General features: G+C 45.3%; 1 long non-coding RNA gene across 3 annotated transcripts in view; it reads left to right on the forward strand.

Moving 5' to 3' along the window:
- The window catches only part of LOC116150247 (uncharacterized), a 116,896-nt gene that overhangs the window by 12,538 nt on the left and 89,706 nt on the right, over positions 1-14,652 (forward strand). The gene's annotated exons all lie outside the window — the stretch shown is intronic.

Here is a 14,652-nt window from a genome sequence, read left to right on the forward strand (position 1 = left end):
GGGTTGAGAACCAAATGGAGGCAGGGCCTGAGGCAAGCACAGCAGAAATAAGTACAGGCTTTCCTGCCGGGGCTGCTGGAGGCTGAAGTCTGGGCTGAGGCACAGGTGCCTACAGATGTGTTAGTATGGAGCCCAGACACTGAAAGGAAAGGACAGACAGGATGATGGCCTCTGGCAGAATTCTCTGGGAATCTTGTTAGAAATGCAGCCTCTCAGGCCCTACTCCAGACCTCCTGTATCAAAGTCTGAATTTCATTCAGATCCCCAGATGATTTGTGTGTGCTGTTCATCTAAAGATTCATCTCCTGTCTTAGCTCTCACATTTAAGAGTGATGGGATTTATGTTATGTTATATCTTCAGTCAGAGTTTCTGGAGTGCAGTGTGGACATGTGTGTGAAGGAGCTTCAAACATATTCATAATCTTTGATGGAGTCAATATTTCTGTCTCTGAGATTGTTACTGAACAGAATCACCAGCAGCAGGGACAAAAGATATCATGCATTGAGATGTTTATTGCAATATTATTTATAATCAGAAACTACTGCATATCCACAAATAGGAAAGAGTGAGGTCAAGTATGGCATTGACTGTTGACTGTTATGTTACTATTTGAAATACTGTTTTAAAAGAAATCTACAGAGAATGGGCAGGAATATAGTGATAAACAAGACAGACACAGTGTCTGCCCTCTTGGAGCTGACATTCTACATGGAAGACAGACAAGAAGCAAGTGAACCAGTGAGATTTCAGATTGTGGCAAGTATACAGAAGGAAGAATGGGGTAATGTGGTAGAAAAACATGGGTGGGTTTTGGGACCATTACTTAGACGGGGAAACAGGGAAATCCTGTCCTAGGAGTTAGCATTTAAAGTGAAATCCAAAAGATGAGAGGGAGCCAGCCAAATGAACAACCAGGAAAATATCTTTCAGGCAAAGGGAACAAGAATTATCAAGATGCTGGGGGTTGAGGAGCTTGGCTCTGTAAGGGAAATAATGGAAGATGTGTGGCTGGAGCAGGATAAGCTGGAAGGAATTTGGAAGCTGAGGGGGCTGGAGAAGTAAGTAGGACCATACTCTTCAGTCTTTGTAGTCTGTGGGTGAAGCTTGGGTTTTGTTCTAAGGGCAGAAAGTTGCAAGAGTACATGGAGAGGATGAGTTATATCAGTAAGATGGCAGGATAGGAGGTCCCAGCCCTCATTCTCCCCCAGAAACAATGATTTGACAACCACCTGCAGACAAAAATACCTCTGTGAGAGCTCTGGAGTCCAGCTGGGAGGTTCCAGCACCCCAGCAGACCACAAAAAGCAAGATGAGCCACACTGAAAGGGTAGAAAAAGCAGTGTGACTTTGCTTGTGTCACCCCTCCCCCAGGCTGGCAAACCTCAGCGCCTAGAGAAATTCCCCAGCCCACAACTTCTCCCACAGAGTAAAGAGAGAGCAGGCGAGGGCCTGTCTCCCCAGCCCTTTGGGGCAATATCTAAAAGCTCTGTTTATCTTGAAGCACCCAGAATACTGAAGAAATCAGTATGGATGTGCTGTCTAGGAGCAGCTAAGGACAAAGGAAAGGGTGGAGGCTCATGGTAACTGGCATATACAACCCCAGAACCACAGTTCCCCACAGACAGTGCCACACACACTCCCACAGGTGGCCCAGAGATCTCAGCAACCAATTTGACTCTGCAGGGTTGGGAGAAGGTGCACAACCCTGAGACCGTTCCTTTGGAAGGGAGGGACACAAGTGGGCCTGAGCCTACTGTACTGGCATCTCAGTGCTTTGCTCTATGGAACAGGGACTGGTGAACCTTGGCACTCAATATAGCTCTGTAGAGTAAGGGAAAAGGAACAAAATTCTAAGACATACCCCTCGGAAGGGAGGGATGGAAGTGGTGCTTGCATCTAATGCCCTGGCCTATCAGGGCACTGATCTAGGGAAAAGGAGCAGGCAGCTCTCAGCACCTTACAGAGCTCTGTAGGATTAGGAGAAGGCACACAGCCTAAGATTAGTTCCCAGCAGTGGAGTGAGAGGAGTAGAGTGGACCTATACATAGAAGAAGTTTAACAGACCCCCAGAATCTCTAGCTGGATTGCCTGGTAAAGGTCTTTACCTTCCAAAGCCAGTACATAAAGACTGGAAGGGGTGATTACTTCTTCAAATGTGCAGATGTTAATACAGAATAAAATGATAACAAAGAATCGTGGAGCATGACATCTCTAAAGGAACAAAACAAAGTTCCAGTAACTGACCCTAAAGAAATAGAGATCTGTGAATTGCCTGACAAAGAACTGAAAACAATCATCTTAAAGAAGCTCATTGAGCTATCGGAGAATACAGATAAACAACTAGACAAAATCAGAAAAAGCAATACATGATCACAATGAGAAGTTCAACAAAGAGATAGAAACCATGAAGAATAACCAAAACACACATTCTGGAGCAAAGAATCCAATGGCCACACTGAAAAAAAATCAGCAGAGAGCTTCAACAGCAGACTTGACCAAGAAAAAATAATCTGTGAATCTGAAGACAGGCTATTTGAAATGCTGTATTCAGAGGAGTGAAAGTAAAAAGGAATGAAAAAGACTGAATAAGGCCTACAGGATTTATAGGACAGTCAAGAAAAACAGTGTAACAACATAGGAGTTCCAAAAGAAGAAAAGAAAAGAGAAGAAAACTTATTTAAAGAAATAATGTTGAGGAATCACAAAAGACCCAGAATTGCCAAAACAATAGTGAAGAAAAAGAACAAAGCTGGAGGAATAACCCTCCCAGACTTCAGACAGTACTACAGAGCTGCAGTAATCAAAATAGCATAATATTGGCACAAAAACAGACATGTGGCTCAATGGAACAGAATAGAGAGAACAGAAATAAACCCACACAACTATGGTCAATTAATGTTTGGCAGAAGAAAAGAATATACATGGAGAAAAGACAGTCTGTTCAGCAAATTGTGTTGGGAAAGCTGGACAACCTAGGTCATTCCTACAAGGAACAAGAGCACCTGCTCAGTGTTATAGCTGCAAGGCCCTCCCTTTACAAATTGCCTCATCAATTCCAGGCTGGGAGAGGTGAGTTCCAGAGCACATGACCATCTGACCAATGGCTTCAGGTGAATCATGCCTGTCCACACCACAGTCCTCAGAGCTGGCCTCCTAGAAGAGGGGTTAGTGACCCATGGCCACCTACAGTTTTATCAGAACACAGACCCCTCCCACCCACTTTTTGGAAATGCGTGTGAGAAGCAGGGACTCCCAAGTGCCTGGACTCACGTCATCCAGAAAGCAGAGGTTGGGGCAACAAACAGAAGGGGGAAAGTACTTTCAGATCATATATCTGAATAAGGGATTAATACCCAAAGCATATAAGGAATTCCTACAACTCAACAGCAAAAATACCAAACAATCTGATTTAAAAATGGGCAGAGGAACTGAATAGACATTTTTTCAAAGAAGACATATAGATGGCCAACAGATACCTAAAAAGATGCTCAACATCACTCATCATCAGGGAAATCGAATCAAAACCACAGTGAGGTATCACCTCACACCTGTCAGGATGGCTGTCATCAAAAATATAAGAGATAACTGTTGGTGAGGGTGTAGAGAAAAGGGAAACTCGGGCACTGTTGGTAGGAATATAAATTGGTGCAGTCATTGTGGAAAACAGTATGGAGGTTCCTCAAAAAATTAAAAATAGAGCTGTATATGATCCAGTAATTCCAGTCCTGGGAATATATCCAAAGGAAATGAAATCACTGTGTCAAAGAGACAACTGCACCCCCATGCTCACTGCAACATTATTTGCAATAACCAAGATACGGAAACAAGTGTCCATCAACAGATGAATGGATAAAGAAAATTATATATATAATGTTATCTTATTCAGCCATAAAAAAAAGAATGAAATCCTGCCACTTGTGACAACATGGATGGGCCTTGATGGTATTATGCTAAGTGAAATAAGTCAGAGAGAGAAAGATAAATACATACCATCTCACTTATATATGGAATCTAATAACTAAAGTGAACTCACAGAAACAGAGAACAGGTTGGTGGCTGCCAGAGGTGAGGGTGGGGGTGGGTGAAATGGGTGAAGATGGTCAAAAGGTACAAACTTCCAGTTATAAGATAAACAAGTCATGGTCATGTAATGTACAGCAAGGTGAGTGTAGTTAACAACACTGTATTGTGTATTTGAAAGTTAAGAGAGTAGATCTTAAAAGTTCTCATCACAAGAAAAATAATGTGTAACTATGGGCAGTGATGGATATAAACTAAACTTAACGAGGTGATCATTTCGCAGTGCATACATATATCAAATTATTATGCTGTACACCTAAAACTAACAGTGTTATGTGACAGTTACATGTCAGTAATCCACATCTCAGTAAGCAGGGTGAGAGCGTGGACTGCCTGCCGCAGAAATTGTGTCTGCACTACAGCGGCAGGGGGCGATTGTTGTGAGGGAGACTGTCGGTCCCTCAAGGCCTAAAATGTTTAGTGTCTGGGCCTTTGCAGGAAAAGTTTTCTGACCCTGCCCTGGGAGATAGTGGTTGTAGCAGCGGTAACAGCCTGGCTGGGTGCACACTCAGCCTAGACGGTTCCTGTACACTGCTGTTGCCCCACCCTCCCTCCCTAAGAGGGAGAGGCTTCCATATTCCCACTTTACACGTGAGAAAACTGACCCTCATTTTGCTTTTATTAACTGACCGAGTGGTGGGGGCAGCTTTGAAGCCCACTGTTCTGATTTCAAAGCCACATCTCAACCCTGACTTCTAGAAGTACCCTCCATCTTCCACACTTGTGCTCCAGGGCCGGCCATCCCTGAGGCTGCTGGGTGAACACATTTAATTCCCTTATTCTGCACCTGCTCAGCTCTTGGCTCCCACTCTCCTGCCGCTGCCTGACACCAGCTGACGTTTCACAGATGAATCACCACCACTCACCCTGTCACGTAGGGCAGGCCCCTCCTAGTTCAGTCATTTTAAATCCTTAGCGCACAAACCTGCAGGACTGCATCAAAAGAACCCCATTTGTTTTGAGTGGAGGTGTTGATGAGAGGAAGGAAGGGAGAGTTTGGGGTGGTCATAAAAATATAAAAATACTGAGGGGATGTGAAAGGGACAGTATTTATGTCCATAATGAGACTCAATCCTGGATCATCCTGTCACTTGTCAATTCCCTCAGCTGCTCATCACCTTATTAATCCATGTGTTCCTTCCTTTTTTTAGCCCATGCTTTTTTTTTTTTTTTTTTTTTTTTTTGAAGAAAGAAGGGAGATTTATTAGGAGAACACAGGGAACCTAAGAACAAACAGAGAATAGTTTACCTGGTCTTCCCAAGATACGAGAGCCAGAAACTGGAAAGACTTGAGACATCAAATCTACTATGTCTCTTCCACCTTCTGTGGCCACCTAGTCACTCACCTTGCTTCTCCTACACATCACTAGATCCTCCCATCTCTTAAGTCTGTTGGTTTCTCTCCAGTTCCCCCTGCCATGACCCTAAAGTACTATCTTTTTGTCCCTGGAAAACTGAAATGGCCTCCTAATGTTTCTCCCGACATCCAGTCTGCTGTTCTCCTCACTACAGAGTGATTTATTAAAAATGGAAATTTTATTCAGTGTTTTTTCCCTCTGTTCCTAAGATAAATATCAAAATCTTAAGCCTGGTGTGGAAATGGATTATGATTCACCCACATTCAGTGCCCCTTGCTGTAACACCCCTCTCCCTGGAGGATTATACAGCCCTAACCTTTGTTTCTCAGTCATGGCAAAGGAGCTGATGGACAGTAAAAGAAATGTGATCAGACACTGAAGAACGAGCACCTGATTTATCACTTCTTTTCCTTCTCCCATGGCATTGGCAGTATCCAGATAGAGACAGCTCCTTCAGCCTGACTTAAGAGGGATGATGACATGGGGCAGAGCCATGCAAGCATGCAGCATGAGAGGTAAATAAGCCTTACTGAAAGCCACTGGGACTTAGGGAATCACTGGTTATTCAGCACAACCCAGCCTACCCTAACTGATACACATAATCCACTAGCTCTTGCTATTGCCCCATCTCTTGGCTAAAGCCCCAATGGCCTTTTCGTAGTTACACTAGTTGCTCCTTCCCACCTTAGAACATTTGTCTGTTATTCTCTATCCTGGGAAAGTTATTTACACCTTTTTTTCCCCCCTTGCCCAGCTGATACTTACATCCTAGTGAGATCTCAGTTCAAATGTGAATTACTAAGGAAAGAATTTCCTGATCCATGTTCAGAGTGCCTTAAATACACCTTCTTTGTCATTAGATCTCTTTCATTAAACTGTAAGTTCCCATGAAGACAGAGCCCAGGTATTTAGAGCACCTGTTTCAGAGGCCCTGCTCCATCCCCACTACCTGCCAGGGCCCAAGCTGAGGGTCTAGATGTAATGAGGGAGAGTCAGCCATGAGCCCTGCTCCCACACACCCACTGCATGGAGGGCAAACATATAGCAGCTCTGTTTGAATCCACTGTGATCATTTTAGTAGGAAATGAATATAAAAGAGGCTAGAAGCAAACAATAAATGCTGGAGAGAGTATGGCCCCACACTGCTGCTGGGAATGTTATTTGGTGCAGCCACTATGGAAAGCAGTAGATTCCTTAAAAAACTGAAAACAGAGTTACCCTATGATCTAGCTATTCCAATCCTGGGCATGTATACAGAGGAATCTAATTTGAAAAGATACATGTACCCAATGTTCATAGCAGCACTATTTATAATAGCCAAGACATGGATGCAACCTAAGTGTCCATCAATAGATAACTGTATAAAGAAGTTGTGAGATAGATAGATAGATAGATACATAATGGGATACTACTCAGCCATAAAAAATGTCATTTGCAGCAAAATGGATGGACCTGGAGTTGTCAATACTAAGTGAAGTAAGCCAGAAAGAGAAAGAAAAATACTGTATGTCGTCACTCATATGTGGAATTTAAAGGGCAAAAAAGGGCACAAATGAACTTATTTACAAAACAGAAACAGATTCACAGACATAAAAAACAAACTTATGGTTAGCAGGAGTGGAGGGGAAGGGGAGGGGTGGAGGGATAAACTGGGAGTTCAGGATGTGCCGATACTAAATACTGTATATAAAACAGATGAACAACAAGGTTCTACTGTATACCTCAAGGAAATATATTCAGTATCTTGTAATAGCCTAATGAAAAAGAATATGAAAAGGAACATATACATGTATAACTGACTCACTGTGCTGTACACCAGAAATTAACACAACATTGTAAACCAAATATAGGCCAATAAAATAAAAATTAAAAAAAAGAGGCTGGAAAGAAGGCAAGGGAGACTGCCTGGAGGAGTGGGTATCAGAGCCTGTTTTGGAGGAGGACTTGGAGTTGTCCGGGTAGGGAGCTTGCTGGGGGGTGTGCTGAGGGGATTGTAGAGCAAGAAGCAGTGTCCCCGGAGCTGCTGTGGTTTAAAAGAGGATGAGCCCAGGAGCAGCTGGAATCAGGAGTGAGCGTCTGGCATCTGTGCTCCTGAGAACACAAGTGTTTGTGTTTTGGCATCTTTGCAAATCCAAAGCTGCTCATGGTGTTTTCTTATGGAAACTGATGGGCGGTGATGACAATAGCTGGTCCCAGGCCCCTCTACACATGGGTGTCATGGCATCTCTTGTCTGGGGGTCAGAAGCTGGAGGGTCAGGTGGCCCTATGCGGGCACATGGTTTGTCCTGGGACAAAGCGGGAGACAGCTGTCTCAGCTCTGCTTATGGAACATGTCTGGATGCCTTAAGTTCCTGTCCTTGTTTTCTAAGAACCTGTCAAAGTCTTTTCTAGTAAATCAAGACTTCCTGTGCCCACAACCTCAGCGGTATTTAACATTTGCTAAGATGAATAAAATGGAAGTGAGATGAATCACCACTGTGAGTCACTGTACTGGGCATGTCTCTCAATAGGATCTTGTTATTAGAACAATCTGTAGGTAGCAGGATGAGCTGGTACAAGCCCCACTGCTCAGTGACTAGTGACTGCGGTCACTTGGTGGTTCCATACTCCAGGGAGGGAGGTGTGTCCATACAAGACTGGGGCTTCAGGGCCAGAAGGTGGCAGAAAAGACACCCATGTGTGGAAGGGCACTGAGATGAGGCAAGGTGGTGTGTTCCCCGTCTTCCCAATGTTGCAAATATAACGCTTCTTGCTTGCTTTTATTTTTTGTAACTCCTCCCCACTTTTGCTCCCCTGCCTTTGACTCCAGGGTTGTAAGAGCAAAGAGAAAAAAAATCAAAAACAAAAGCCCTGAGCGCATACTCAGACGCACACCAGCGATGACAGAGGGGAGCTGGAAAGACGCAGGAGGGAAGGAGGCAGGGGGCGTCGGGGAGGGCGCCGCGGAGCGGGAAGCCGGCCGGTCCCACGTCTCGAGCAGGGGAGCAGCACGATGCAGCTCGCTCTGGGCAGCGGGCTCCGGCTCCGCGGGGCCGAGAAGGGAGAGGCCGCCCAGCGATCAGCGGATTGGAAGAGAAACGCAGAGCCAGGGAGGCGGGTTAGGAGGACGATCTCTCCCGCGGGGTCGGGCGGCGGAGTAGAGACCCCAGTCCGGCGCTTCCGAGCTCCCAGCTTTCAACCCGCGCTCCCGGGCTCCAAACAGTGGGGGGCACCTCAGGTCAGTGAAACTGGGGGCAAAAGGACTCCAAGTCTCAGCGCGCCTACCCGCACAGCAAAAGGGTAAAAGGAAAGAAAAGCATTTTTCTTTTTTTGAGGGGGGTTTAAATTTCGTGCAGTCCCCAGTGTGGGTCAGGCCCGGGGCAGGGAGCAGGGCACGAGCCATCCGCCCTCGCTCTGCTTCGCCCTCTTGGGCTTTGTCGGCCATTCGGCTCTCCAGCCGCGGCGTCCTCGGCGCCCAGCCCGCACCCCGACTCACACGCTCGGGCTGCGGCCCCGACGCTGGCGCTGCGGACTTCGGGGGAGTCGCGGGGGCTGCGGTGAGCGGTGGCGGCGCCGACCTCCGTGCGCCCAGGCAGGCTTGGGGCTGCACCCCGGGCTGGACGTAGCCAGTTCCCGGGGAGTCCCCTCTGCCGGAGCTCCGTGCTCACTCGCCGGTTCCGGAGTGTAAGGAGCGAAGGAAGTTTTAGATTTTAAAAAATTTATTTATTTACATTATTAATTTTCACAAAGGGCATTTTGTAGGGGAAATCTTTTAAAAGTTTCTTGTGTGTACTGTTGGGCAGTGAGCTTACTGCGATGCAGGCGCTGAAAGCTGGGCCGTGATCAGGGCGTGGGCGCCTGCCAACCGTTGCAGGGGGCTGCCAAGAGTGCCAGGAGGGAGGAGCCGGTGAGGGCTGGTGTGGAAGCCTCCAAAAATTAAGTTGCATTTTCTTTTTTTATCAGAATTTTCTCTCATTCTTGGTTTTTTATATATATGCTATGTACATTAAGTATATGGATATACATATGTGCTTAATATTTAAGATGTTATTTTTGGCACTACAATTTCCAGATCCATTCAGTTACCTTCTGATTGATTTTGCTACACAATGAGAACATGCTCTTGTTAAAGTGCTAGCTGATCAGTGGCAGCTTTTTGCACTGGTTGCAAACAAAGTTTCTCTACCATGTGATTTCTTTGGTATGTATAAAGGTTAGCTCTCTGGCTACTGCTTTCCTTACATTGTTACGTTTATATGGTTTCTAGAGGGCTGGATTTGGGTATGTCTTTTCCTTCAGGGCAGTTGTGTTCTGCTAAATCCTCAGTTGTTTACGGTCTGGTAAAATAGTTTCTCTTGAGGGCAGGCCTCATAAAGAAGAATGAAACTTGTGGGCCTGTTTCAAAATAGTTTCTGCCCTGATGGAAGTGAAACCCTTTTTTTTTTTTTTTCTTGTTTTCATTGAGAGAACGTGGTAGGAATCCTGAACAGAATTCGGGGCCCCTCCTAACACTGGGCCCCCTGGAGTTTTTGGCTCTCAGACTGCAGCCCTGAGCCTCCAGCAGCTTGTCAATTACAGTTCAGGTTTCCTCCCTGGGGGTCCATGCAGGTTTCTGCTTGTGGTTTCTGCCCTGGTAATTAGAGTGTTTGTGTCCACCTGTCTGTCTCTCCAACTTGGGGGCTGGCAATTCGCACTGTGACCTCATTCTCTGAGGGCTCTAATAAAGGTTACTGATTTTCAGTTGGTCTGATTTTTTACTTGTTTTTAGAGTGACAACTTACAAACTCTTTACATGCTGAACCATGTAAATGGAATGAGAAGTCTGAATTGTCCTCTTCTTATTCCTTTTATTTCCTTGAAAGATTTGCTTTTTTCAGTTATTAATAAAATAATTTTCTTCATTTTGTTCTTAATTCCTAATTATTTTTAAGCTTTTATTAATATCTATTTTATTTGAAATAATTTGAAACTTCTGATTTCACTTGGGTTAGCATTATTTTAACATTTAATTTATTTTTAAACAATTTTGTTCTCTGCTAGTTTGTTAAAACCCAAGTTCCAATTGTGTAATTACTCTTCTGTTTTAGTGAATAATGCCCTTGAAATTTTTACAGGCATTGCATTGAATCTGCATAGTAGACATTTTTAACTAATAATTCTTCCAACACACGGATATGAGAGATCTTTCCATTTATTTTCATCTTCAGTTTCTTTCATCTGTATCATTTACTTTACTATGTATAGAATATTCACCTCCTTGGTTAAATTCATTCCCAAGTATTGCATAATTTTTGAAGCTATTTTAAATGGGGTTGTTTTCTTGATTTACTTTTTGGATAGAGGATTGCTGGTGTAAAAAAAAAACACTGCTAGTTTTTGTTGATTTTTGTATTCTGTAACTTTACTAGATGTGTTGGTACTATTTTTAGTTGAGTCTTTAGGGCTTTCTACATTGTATGATTATTTTATCTACAAACTGAGGCAATTTTACTGCTTTCTGTGTAATTTGGATACTTTTTCTTTTGCTTGCTTAATTGCTCTGCCTGGGGCCCCCATGTACTGTGCTGAATAGGAGTGGTGAGAGTGGGCCTCCTTGCCTTCATAGAACTAGAACTTAGGGGAAACCTACAGTTTCCCTGTGCTGATAAGACAATGGGATTATCATAAATGATTTATTATGTTGAGGAATTATTTATTCCTTCTGTGCTGGTTTTGTTGTTTTTATCATTATTGGATGTTGAACTTTGTAAAATGTTTCCCCTGCATCTATTGAGATGATCATGTGGTTTTTGTCTTTCATTCTGTTTATGTGGTTTATCACATTGATGGTGTAGGTTAAGCAAATCTTGCATCCAGGACTCCCCCCCCCCCCAAAAAAAAGAAACCCACTTGATGATGTATAACCTTTTCGATGTAATGTTGAATTTGGCTTGCTAGTATTTTATTGAGAACTTTGAATGTGTGTTCCTCAGAGATGCTGGCCTGTAGTTTCCTTTCCTTGTAGTGTCCTATCTAGTTCTGTTACCATGGTGATGCTGATCTCATAGAGTGATTAGGAAGTATTCTTTCTACTTCTGCTTTGGAAAAGTAAAAAGAATTGGTATTATTTCTTCTTCGAATGTTTGGTAGGATTCAGCTATGAAGCATCTGGTCCTGGGACTTTCTTTGTCGGGAGGTTTTGATTATGACTTCAGCCTCCAGTGTTACTGGTATGTTAACCTTTCCAATTCTTCATTCAGACTTGAAAGGATGTATTTTCTAAGAATTGATCCATGTCTTGCAGGATATACAATTTGTAGGTATATCATTTTTCCTAATAGTCTCTTATGATCCTTCTGTATCGGAGGCATCTGTTGTAATTTCTTCTTTTTCATTTATGATTTTATTTGAATCTTCTCACTTTTCTTATTCTAAATAAAGGTTTCTTTATGTTTATTTTTTTCAGAAAGCACATCTTTGTTTTGTTAAAATTTTCTATTTTCATTTCTCTATTTCCTTTGTTTCTCTTCTTATCTTTATTATTTACTTCATTCTGCTAACTTATTTTGTTCTCGGTATAAAGTTAGATAATTTATTCAGATGCTTCTTTTTTTAACTTTACGAAGTATGGTTGATTTACAATGTTGTGTTACAGCTCTTTACATTTCCAGGAGCTCCTCCTGAGTGGAAGGGCAAGAAGGAAGTTTAGGGGAAATGTGTGTGAGAGGAGTTAAAGTGCAAATCCCTTTTATTTGAGAACCTAAAGTATTCAAGCTGCCTGGATGCAGGTTTTCACTGGGATTCTCTGGGCAGGAAGGTGCTATGGGACTGGGAAGGAGGGGAGCCCTGGCGTTGGTCCTGGGGCCTCCATTTCCATTTCTACTGAGAAGATCCATTCCCACCAGTTTGAGTTTCAGCTGAGCATAGACTTCTGTTGATACAATGAGAACGCTTGAAATTCTCCAATTTGGCTCCACTCTCTGGGACATTTAAGAAAATCAATTCCTAAAGCAATAGGAACCGTGGCCTATTTCTCAGGGGCCTTAGAGACTCAGCCCCCAACCCAGCTCCTGCCTGTCAAGTTTGCTGCCCCCCAGGAGGTCCCAGCTGACTGGGGTGGGGTGGGTGATGGCAGACAAATAAAGATGTCCTGCCTTGACCCTGAGCTTCCTATAGAGAGATGCCCACCCACCTAGAAACTTCCCCCAAGTCTCCTTCAGACAGTGATTTGAAGCAGGGCCTGCAGGGAGGGAAAGTCCTGAGGACTGGAACCCCTGGGGAGGGGAACAGAGTGGGCTGCAAGTGGGGAAGCTGTCAAGCTGTCACCTGGCTTGCTCCAGCTTTGGTCCCCTCACTGTCCTCCTTTGTCCCAGATGAGACACACCCCCAGGGAGCCCAGGGAGGACCTAGGGGGCACTCAGTACATAAGACAGGGTGTTGAAAATCCACAGGAATGATACCAGCTCAAGCCAGGAAGGAGAAGGGTAGGAAGGAAGGATCTGACCACTGAGACCTGAGCATCAAGGGCAGCATGACCCTGATAGGACAGGCCTGGGACTGTGCAGGAGCTTGGACCACAGACTTCCATCCTGAAAGCTGGTAAAGGAAAAGGGGCCATTCCCAAGAGTCTGGAGAGGGATTCTGCTTGATGGCCCATTGCCTGCCCCGGCCACCTTGACCCAGTGTCCTACCACCCAGGCCCTCTCCTGGGCCACCACCCTTGGTCCCTGAGGTGGGTGGTGATGACACAGGTGGCCACACTGTTGAGCTGGGTGATAGTGGCATGGATGGTGGTGTCATGTGCTCATTGCCAGGGTTGCTTTTCTGGGACCAGGTGGACCCCTGGCACTGAGAGGGAACCACTTTCTTTAACACCCACTGGGAGCTGGGGGTTGTCACATGATCTGCCACACCCCACCTCTACGTCCCAGTCAGGGGTCGCCAATCAGAGTCGGGGTTCAGGAAGCAGAGGACATGGCCAGAGCGTTGTGGGAACCCCTGGTTTTCTCTTTGTACACTGAGGGCACCAGCATCACACTGATAGTGAAAATCAGTACCCACAGGACCCAGTATTGGTGGGTAAAGTAGAAGGGCATTTTTGACAACCCTATTCTCTCATTAGAAGGTAGCTCAGTTCTGCTTAACCCAAGGGGGCATCTTGCACCCATCCTGATCACCCTCTGGTCTGACTCCTTATTCAGATGCATGTTCAGATACACATTCGCATTCACAGAATGCACATTATGACTTCTTGCTCAGATGCACGCTCCCTGTGGCAGCTACACCCACAGGTGTGTTTGTTTCTCTCCCATGTGGCTAAGTGCACTTCAGATGTGTGCTAAGTGCTGGGACAGCTGAGCCCTGGGCCAACTGCTGGGTGACCCTCCGACCTGGTTGTGCACGGGGAGCTCCATCCCCCCACTGGCAGACCAGGCCCTGCCCACTGTTCTGTCTGTTCCACCTCATTTGATCTGCACAACCACTCTGCAGGATGTCCTGTTACCATCCATCTCTACTGACCTCGGGTGGACAGTGAAGGCTGGGGTTAAAGGAAGTTGCCCAGGTTGACAGGTGGTGGAGCTGGGGATTTGGACCCTGGTCCCAGGAGTCAGGATCATGGAAAGGCCAGGGTGGGGCAGCTTATTACAAAAGGAAGCCCTGCCCCAGCCCCCCTGTGAAAGCCCACCCACTCAGCGCATCCATCTGGCAGAGTGCTTTGCCAGCCTTGGGGGTAGGTGGGGAGTTAAGACTGCCTTCCTTTTGCCCTTCCTCCTGGTCATGTATCAGGGGCAGGGAGGCTCTGGGGCTGGAGCTGGCACTGCCTCTCACTTTTGAAGCTGGAGATGGAGCACTCACTCAAGTGTAAGGTCCCAGCTGCTCCAGCTCAGAGCCCACTCCCACTGGAGCGGATGTGGCTTGTCCCACCACAGGAGCAGCTGGTGGAGGTGGCACTGACTGCAGCATCAGAGGTGCTGGTAAACACAGAAGCAGGGCTTTCTCCAGGCCCTGAGTTGACCTTTCTTCTGGCTCTTCATAAGCAAGAGACTTGGAGCTGGTGCTGGAGCAGAATGAACAGAAGAATTCAACCACAGAGCTAACTTTTATTGTGCCTTACCACACACAAAAGACAAAAAACAAACAAAACAAAATTGCTGCCTTAAAAAAAATAAACAAACTCAGCCTCTTAACCCCAACTCAGATTGTCTCCATTCCCTGCAGTCCCTCTTTATTGGCTTTGCCTCAGTGGAATCAGTC

Source organism: Camelus dromedarius, chromosome 34 (assembly GCF_036321535.1).
Source record: "Camelus dromedarius isolate mCamDro1 chromosome 34, mCamDro1.pat, whole genome shotgun sequence".
Lineage (NCBI taxonomy): Eukaryota > Metazoa > Chordata > Mammalia > Artiodactyla > Camelidae > Camelus > Camelus dromedarius.